The following is an 8,902-nucleotide window of genomic DNA, read 5'->3' on the forward strand; positions in this document are numbered from 1 at the left end:
ACTACAGGCATGCCCACCATGCCTGGCTATTTTTTTTTTAAGAGATAGGGTCTCACTACATTGCCCAGGCTGGTCTCAAACTCCTGGAATCAACCGATCCTCCCATCTCAGCCTCTCAAAGTTTGGGGATTATGGATGTGAGCCATGACACCCTGCCCTTCTTTTGGATATATACCCAGGGATGGGATTGCTGGGTAAAATGGTAGTTTTGCTCTTAGTTCTTTGAGAACTCTCCAAACTGCTTTCCACAGTGGCTAACTAATTTATATTCCCACCAACAATGTATGAACATTCCCTTTTCTCTGCAGCCTCACCAGCATCTGTTCTTTTTTTACTTTTTAGTAATAGCCATTCTGATAGGTGTGAGATGGTATCTCATTGTGGTTTTGACTTGCATTCATCTGACAATTAATGATATCAAGCATTTTTTATGTGTTTGTTGGCTGCTTGTATGTCTTTTTTTGAGAAGTGTCTGTTCATGACTTTTGTCTACTTTTAATGGAGTTGTTTGTTTTTTGGTTGTTCAATGGTTTAAGTTTCTTATAGATTCTGGATATTAGAGCTTTGTTGGGTGCATAGTTTGTGAATATTTTCTCCCATTCTGTAGGTCTGTTTGCTCTGTTGATAGTTTCTTTTGCTGTACAAAACCTCTTTAGTTAACTGGTCCCACTTGTCAATTTTTCTTTTTGTTGCAACTGCTTTTGAGGACTTAATCATAAATTCTTTCCCAAGGCCGATGTCCAGAATGGTGTTTACTAAGTTTTCTTCTAGGATTGTTATAGGTTGAGGTCTTACATTTAAATCTTTAATCCACCCTGAGTTAATTTTTGTATATGGTAAAATGTAGGGCTCCAGTTTCATTCTTCTGCATATAGCTAGTCAGCTATTCCAGCATCATTTATTGAATACAGAGTCCTTTCCCCATTACTTATTTTTGTTGACTTTGTCAAAGATCAGGTGGCTGTAGATGCATGGCTTTATTTCTGGGGAGAACCAGTTTCCTTTTTTCTTTTTTTAAAAGTTTTTTAATGAAACCCTTCATGAATTTGCATGTCATCTTTGCACAGGGGCCATGCTAATCTTCTTAGTATATATACTGCTGAAGCAAGTACAGAACCACTGTTTTCTATTCTAGATCTAGACCAATGCCTCTCTCACATTTACGTGCATGTGAATGAATTGAGGATTTTGTTAAAAGGCAGATTCTGATTCAGTGGATCTGGAGTAGGACCTGAGCTTCTGCATTTCCAATATGCTCTCAATACACGCCCAATATGCTCTCCAAGAACTGGACTTTGAGTACCAAGTGTCTAAATCAGTGCCATCCGGTAGAACTTTTCATGATAATGGAAATGTTCTATACCTCTACTGCCCGATATGAAAGTCACTAGCCACATCTAGCTACTAAGCACTTGAAATGTGGCTTGATTGAGAACTAAATTTAAAATTTTTATTTCCTTTTAATTTTTTTTTTAATTTAATAGAGACAGGGTTTCCCTATGTTGCCTAGGCTGGTCTCAAACTCCTGGGCTCAAGGGATACTCCTGCCTGGGTCTCCCAAAGGGCTAGGATTACAGGCATGAGCCACCACGCCCAGCCAAGAACAAAATTTTTAAATGTTATTTAATTTAAATAAATTAATAGCTACATGCATTATATAGTACAGGTCATCAATTTCCTGTTTCTAGTCTTAAATGGCATGTTTTGCAAAGCTTTCAGGGCTCTCAACTTCTGTTCATCTTGAAATAGCCATAATTTGATAGTCAGGACTGGTGGTGTTCCCTATGCAAGACTGTGTGTGCTCAGCAGTATATTAGGAGCCACTGGAGAGCATAAAATAAATAGATTGCAGGGTCTTTGCCCCTGAGGAACTTCCTGTTTATTAACCAGCTCTCATTGTGTTTTCTTCCAGTTTCTGCCAAGCCTGAAAGTGTTCAATGTTAAAGGGTGGGGGGAGGAGGAAATTAAGCAATAATTAGGAGAGATGATGCTTGGCAGGGGCTTTTTTATCTCAAGGCTACCAGATTTTGTTCATGGAATTTGAGAACATGAGTGATTTGCATATGTTGCATAAATTTGCATCTTGTATTCAAGAGACCTGACTCCAAGTCTATGAAGTACAATTTAATTAATTAGTAGAACCTACTATAGCTGTATTCAGAATAGAATTCATGACATAACACACATGAAATTGCTAGCTGTTGACAGCAATTCAGGAGATCCCAGACCAGGTCAGGAGACAAAAAAAAAAAAAAAAAAACAGAGCAGAAGAGGTTGACAGTTAAGGGGGAAGAAAAGGTACCAGGACCTTTGTTATCATCCCTGACCTCTGCCTTCTGTGCACCTCCAGCCTTTGTATATAGAGTCATTCATTTCCCACAAATGGCATTATGTAAAATGAAGTTGCACCAAAGAATGGAACTAGACCTCCTGTGCCCACTAGTGTCAGTTTCCTTATCTTTGGCATACCCCATACTTCCTGCCTTGCTTCTCTGCCTACAACTGAACTCTGCATGAGAGTTAGCACATAGTTTAAAAAAGGAAAGATAGAGTGAATGAGAGAATGTCTAAAGAAAAGAAGTGAAGAGTCAGGTAGTTTTTCCTGCTCTCTCTTCCCTTCTCTTTCTTCTCTCCTCTACTAAGCACCTACTCAATGTCTGCGCCAGGTCTATAGTAGACCTGGGGGATACAAAGTTAAAGTAACACAGGCTTCTTGTCTCAAAGGAGCTCAGCACTGCAGCAGGGCAGATGGGCATATGAGCAGCAACTACCATACTGTGCATAGCAAGAAACGATAAAGGCGTGTCCTAGGAAGGGGACCCAGAGGAGAGAGAGATGCCTCTGTTGATGTGGAGAGGTAGAGGGGAAGTTTTCACACAGGAAGAAAGGTAAAGAAAGGATTTGAAGAAAGAGAAAAGACTTAAAGAAAGAGAAGGACTGTGGTGGGACAGAGAGAACAGCATGTGCAGAAACAGCACGATGTGCTTAGTGTACAGTTAAGTATCAGAAAGGTGAAGGGGAGGAGGGAGGTCAGGGAGAGGTACAAAATCCAGACCAGCCTATAAATGCCTTATCAACTTGCTTTCAGGCACCCAGGGAATGGAACTAAAGTAGAGTACTTTAGACCGCCTTACCTAGGAATGAAAACATGGCACTGACCCCAGCAGCAGGGCTAAAGGATCTTTCCCTTAGGAGCTAAGTCATCCCCTTCTAGCATCTCTTGACCGATGTTAGCTGTAGATCTTCCCTTAACATTTCCTACTTGTGCCCCTTTCTAGGAGAACTTGAATTCTATTATGACCCAAGTTGACTAGAAATAATTCTGTATAATATATCCTCTATTTGTTGTCTGTAACCAAATATACCACTGCCTGCCGGGCAGCCCGCAGAGGTCAGGTGGAGCTGAAGGGTCATCCTGAAATGGTCGTGTTCACCACCTGAATGATTCCCCTGATTCTCTCCTCTCCCCATCGTGTTGGTATTTACTCCTTTCTTTTCAGAAACTCAGAACCAAATGTGGCAACTGCATGTAGCCCCAGAGATACTAAAAACTCACCTGCTCCCCCACCACTTCCATGGCCAAATCTAGGAGCCATAGAGCTACCCCTCACTGCAGAGCTAATGGGATGGCATAAGGATAGATACTGTGTCTAGTGCCTCCTCCCACCTTGCCCATGCAACTCTATACTCTGTGGGAGAACTGGCTGCCATATTTCATTGATCTACTACTAAATATTTTAGAAAAAAGCACAGAGTATACAATCACTAATTCATACCTGCTCCTCAGCTTAAGAAATACATTTCAATCTCGGCTGGGCGCGGTGGCTCATGCCTGTAATCCCAGCACTTTGGGAGGCCGAGGCAGGTGGATCACCTGAGGTTGGGAGTTCGAGACCAGCCTGACCAACATGGAGAAACCCCGTCTCTACTAAAAATACAAAATTAGCTGATCGTGGTGGCACATGCCTGTAATCCCAGCTACTAGGGAGGCTGAGGCAGAAGAATCACTCGAACCTGGGAAGCGGAGGTTGCCGTGAGCCGAGATCGCGCCATTGCACTCCAGCCTGGGCAACAAGAGCGAAACTCCATCTCAAAAAAAAAAAAGAAATACATTTCAAATTCAACTGAAGCTCTTCTGTTTTCCTAATTAATTACCTTCCTTTCCTTCCTCTTAAGAAGTAATCATTATCCTGAATATGGTATTTATTATACCAAATACTTGTATTTATATGATACTATGGTATATTGTGTTGTTTTAAGTATTTTAATATTTATAAAAATGTTATGCCTCAAAATGCCATCAACAACCAACTCTGTTAGTTTCTTGTGTGGGAAAGCTTCTGAATTGTGCGGTCTTGCCCCTCTGGACCCTATGGCTGTATCATAATAAAAAGATAGCTTTTGGCAAGACTTTATCTTATGCTATTGATCTATATTGTCTCATATTTTTCCTTTATTCTTGTATATTCTATGAATAGGGTGCTATCCTGTCATTTAGTTATTGTAATGTGTGTGAACTGCTGGGGACAGACTGATGTGGGTGCAGTTCTTAAAAAGCCCTAGACATCACATTTGTGGTGTTTAAGGTATTAGGAACAGCCCTACAAACAGGGGTTGATTGTATTGAATTCTTCCTGCTGAGGCTGCCTTGTGATGGTGGTTGCTTAGGGACCTTGGAGCTAAAGAAATGGGTAATCGTTCAATAATGGTCCTGTAATATTCATCAACCATGAGCAGTTAGTAAAGAATGGCTGCAAAGGCAGAGTTAGGCTACTAACAAGGAATTTATGTAGATGTGCCATGTCTAGCCTGTGTTCCGGAACTATAGACATGAATAAGGTATGGTCCATTCTCTCTGGAGGCTCATAATTGAATAGGGAGTATTAATAAGTGAATGATTGCAATTCAGCATGGCAAATGCTAAAATATACGTATGTAGCAGCTATAACAGGAACAGAGTAATAGGGAGAGTCAGAAAGTATGGTCAAAACCCCAAAAAAGTCAGGTATATAATATGTGCATATTTCGTATATACATGTAAACTATAACTATGAGGTAATAATCTCTGGTCTGTCCTTATTACCTGTGTGGATTGGGCAAGTTACTTACAACACTCAGCCTGTTTCTTCAACTGTGAAATGGTGATAATATCTAGTAATATCTAGTAGTGTTGATACATGGATTAAATGAGATAATCTAAAAAAAAGTTATCCAGTGATATCCTGGTAAATGTTTAACAACAGGTTCTCTAGGGGAAAAAAGACAACTTAATTTAAAGCATCTGCCAATTTCCATGATTACATACTCCCACGATGGCCAAATTCAAATGACCACATTGTGCCAGTGAACAAGAAGTTAGGAAGAGATGACCCCAATACATGTGAGCCAGCTCTGGCACCCCACTGATTTATTATGTTCTTTAACTTTATTTTTTTCTCAACATTATTGTATTTGAGATTTGTTCATGTTGATACACGCAGGTCTAGGTTTTTTTTTCTTTCATTTCTACTGCTATGTAGGGTTGATCGTATGAACGCACCAAAATTTATTTTTCCTGCCAGGTACAGAGGCTCATGCCTGTAATCCCAGTGCTGTGGAAGGCTGCAGTAGAAGGATCCCTTGCACTCTGGAGTGCAAGGCTGGCTTGGGCAAAGTAGCAAGACCCCTTCTCTACAAAAAAACATTAAACAATTAGCGGGGTATGGTGGTGCACACCTGTAGTCCTAGCTACTCTGGTGGCTGAGGTGGGAGGATCACTGGAGCCTTGAAGTTTGAAGCTGCAGTGAGCTGTAATCACACCACTGCACTCCAGCCTGGGCAACACAGCGAGACCCTGTCTCAGAAAAAATTAATTAAATAATTTGTTTTTCCTTTTTTTTTTTTTTGATGGATATTTAGGTTGCTTTCCATCTGGGGACTCTTGAAAACAATGCTGTAAAAATCATTTTGAATGTACTTCACGGTGCACAGGTGTAAAAGATTTCCCAAAATCAGAGTAGAATTCATGGGTTTTGGACATACATGTTCCAACATGAGTAGATTTTGCCAGATTTTCCTCCTAGGTAGCTGTGATGATTTACTTTCCCACTAGTGTATCAGTGTTTCCATTACCTTCATTTTCTCCTGTTCTTAGTTTTGACAGATGCTATAAACTGAATTGTGTCCCTCCAAAATGTATATCTTAAGCCCCAACCCCCAATGTGACTGCATGTGGAGATACAGCCTTTATGGAGGTAATTAAAATAAATGAGGCCATAGGGGTGGGACTTTAATCCTATATAATTGGTATCCTTATAAAAAGAGGAAGAGACACTAAAGTGCCCCCAACAACTCCACCCAACTCCCACCCTCTCCCAACTATGTGTGCATAAAGGAAAGGCCATATGAGGACACAGTGAAAAGCCAGCCATCTATAAGCCAGGAAGGGAGCCCTTACTAGAACCTGAATTTGCCAGAACCTTGATCTTGGACTTCTAGCCTCCAGAAGTGTGAGAAAATAAATGTCTCTTGTTTAAGCCACCCAGTCTGTGAGATTTTTGTCATGGCAGCCTGAGCAAATTAATGCAACAGACTTTTAAAATTTTGCCTTTAAACAGATGTAGTTTTTCTTTATTTTAATTTTAGAAACTCTTTGTTTCCTTCTAATCAAGCCTCAACTCTTATCTAGTTTAAACAAACTCCCAAACTGACCTCTTCCTTTATAACCCACCTAATTTACTTATTCCTAATTTACTTCTTTTGAAATTGCTCCATTCAGGCTGATTTTCTCAGATCCCCCAAATATACCATGCTCATCCTTATCTCTGGACCTTCATTAAAGCAGCTCTACTTGCCCAGAATACCCTATCATTTCCCTGGGCATATCAATATCTTGCCCATGTTTAAAATACACAAGTCAAATCCCGTTCTCTAAGAGTTAGGACTCCTTCTGGGTCAAATGAAAGAAAATCCAAACCAAACTTATATGGCACAAAAAGGAAATTTGGTTTTATGAAAAACAGAACAGCTTGCTTCAGAGATGCCAGAGACCTAGACAGTGCTATTAGGTCCCTCTTCTCATATCCAGTCTCACTTTACCCTGCACTGGATGTATTCTCTCCTTCTGTAGACATCGTGCCTCCACACTGAAGGACCAGCACAGGGCCACAGAAAGCTCCACACTTACAACGTCTTATGCATAACCCACAAAAGACTTCCTCTGTCCCATTCTCCATTTGTAATATCCTGGCTGTGGGGCGAGAGCGGGGGAGTTTTCATTGGCCTGATTTGGATCAAATGGCATTTTCTTGTTTAATCATTCCATCTAGAATGGTGGGGTACTATGACACCTAAGCCCAGGGTATATGCCCACATCTGTAGCCAGGGAGGTACAGTATTATGACTGTCAAACCCATTAAAACCACATGGAGTGTGGAAAATCAAATCCCCTTGCTGTGGTCTGAATGTTTGTGTCTTCCTAAAATTCTTATGTTGAAACCTAATCCAGGGCCGGGTGCGGTGGCTCACGCCTGTGATCCCAACACTTTGGAAGGCCGAGGCGGGCAGATCACTTGAGGTCAGGGGTTCAAGACCAGCCTGACCAACATGGCGAAACACCTGTCTCTACTAAAAATACAAAAATTAGCCAGGCATGGTGGTGGGCGCCTGTAATCCCAGCTACTCGGGAGGCTGAGGTGGTAGAATCACTTGAACCCAGGAGGCAGAGGTTGCAGTGAGCCGAGATCCTGCCACTGCACTCCAACCTGGGCAACAGAGCAAGACTCTGTCTCTAGAGAAAAAAAAAAAAAGAAAAAAATGGAAACCTCATGCCCAACATAGTATTAAGAGGTGGGGCCTTTAAGAAAGGGTGCAGGTGAATCATCTTGAGCCTTGGAGTTTGAGACCAGCCCAACACAGCAAAACCCCGTTTCTTTTTTTTCTTTCTTTTTTTTTTTTTTGAGACAGAGTCTCACTCTGTCGCTCAGGCTGGAGTACAGTGGCACCATCTGGGCTCACTGCAACCTCCACCTCCGGGTTCAAGTGATTTTCGTGCCTCAGCCTCCTGAGTAGTTGGGATTACAAGCGTGTGCTACCACTCCTGGCTAACATTTGTATCTTTAGTAGAGATGGGGTTTCACTACGTTGGCCAATCTTGAACTCCTGGCCTCAAGTGATCCACCTGCCTTGGCCTCCCAAAGTGCTGGGATTACCGGTGTGAGCCACTGCGCCTGGCCACAACATCCCGTTTCTACAAAAAATACAGAAATTAGCTGGGCATGGTGGCTTATGCCTGTAGCCCCAGCTACTGGGATGGCTGAGGTAGGAAGATCATTTGAGCCCAGGAGGTCAAGGCTGCCATGATCTGCGATTGTGCCACTGCACTCAAGCGGAGAGCAAGCCCTCACCAGATATCAAATCTACTGGTGCCTTAATCTTAGACTTCCCAGCCTCTAAAACTATAAGAAATAAATTTCTGTTAATTATTAATTGCCCTGTCTAAAGTGTTTTGTTATAACAGAATGGACTAAGATATCTCTAAAGAAGGGTCCTTGACAGACACAAATGACAGAATCTATCACATGCATTACCCATGAAGCTACCCCATTTCTCCAGCCCTCACAGCTCCTCTTTACTTTTGAATTGTTATTGTATCTAGAGCATCTCTCACTTAATTATCAAAGTATCTTTTGTTTTATGCTAAATCATAATCTTGTTAATATTACGAGTCATGTCTTCACTTACCATGTAACTTTCACTGTCTTTTTTTAATATTTTTATATTTTTTTATTTTTTATTTTTTTGAGACAAAGTCTTGCTTTGTCACCTAGGCTGGAGCGCAGTGGCGCGATCTCAGCTCACTGCAACCTCTGCCTCCCAGGTTCAAGAGATTCTCGTGCCTCAGCCTCCTGAGTAGCTGGGACTA

At 41.5% G+C, this 8,902-nt stretch overlaps 1 pseudogene; it reads right to left on the reverse strand.

Annotated features, from left to right (window-relative positions):
- Positions 1 to 1,016: 1,016 nt before the first annotated feature.
- LOC116809850 (U6 spliceosomal RNA) lies at positions 1,017 to 1,130 on the reverse strand (annotated as a pseudogene).
- Between the last annotated feature and the right edge of the window lie 7,772 nt (positions 1,131 to 8,902).

Source organism: Hylobates moloch, unplaced genomic scaffold, assembly GCF_009828535.3.
Source record: "Hylobates moloch isolate HMO894 unplaced genomic scaffold, HMol_V3 SCAFFOLD_1, whole genome shotgun sequence".
NCBI lineage: Eukaryota > Metazoa > Chordata > Mammalia > Primates > Hylobatidae > Hylobates > Hylobates moloch.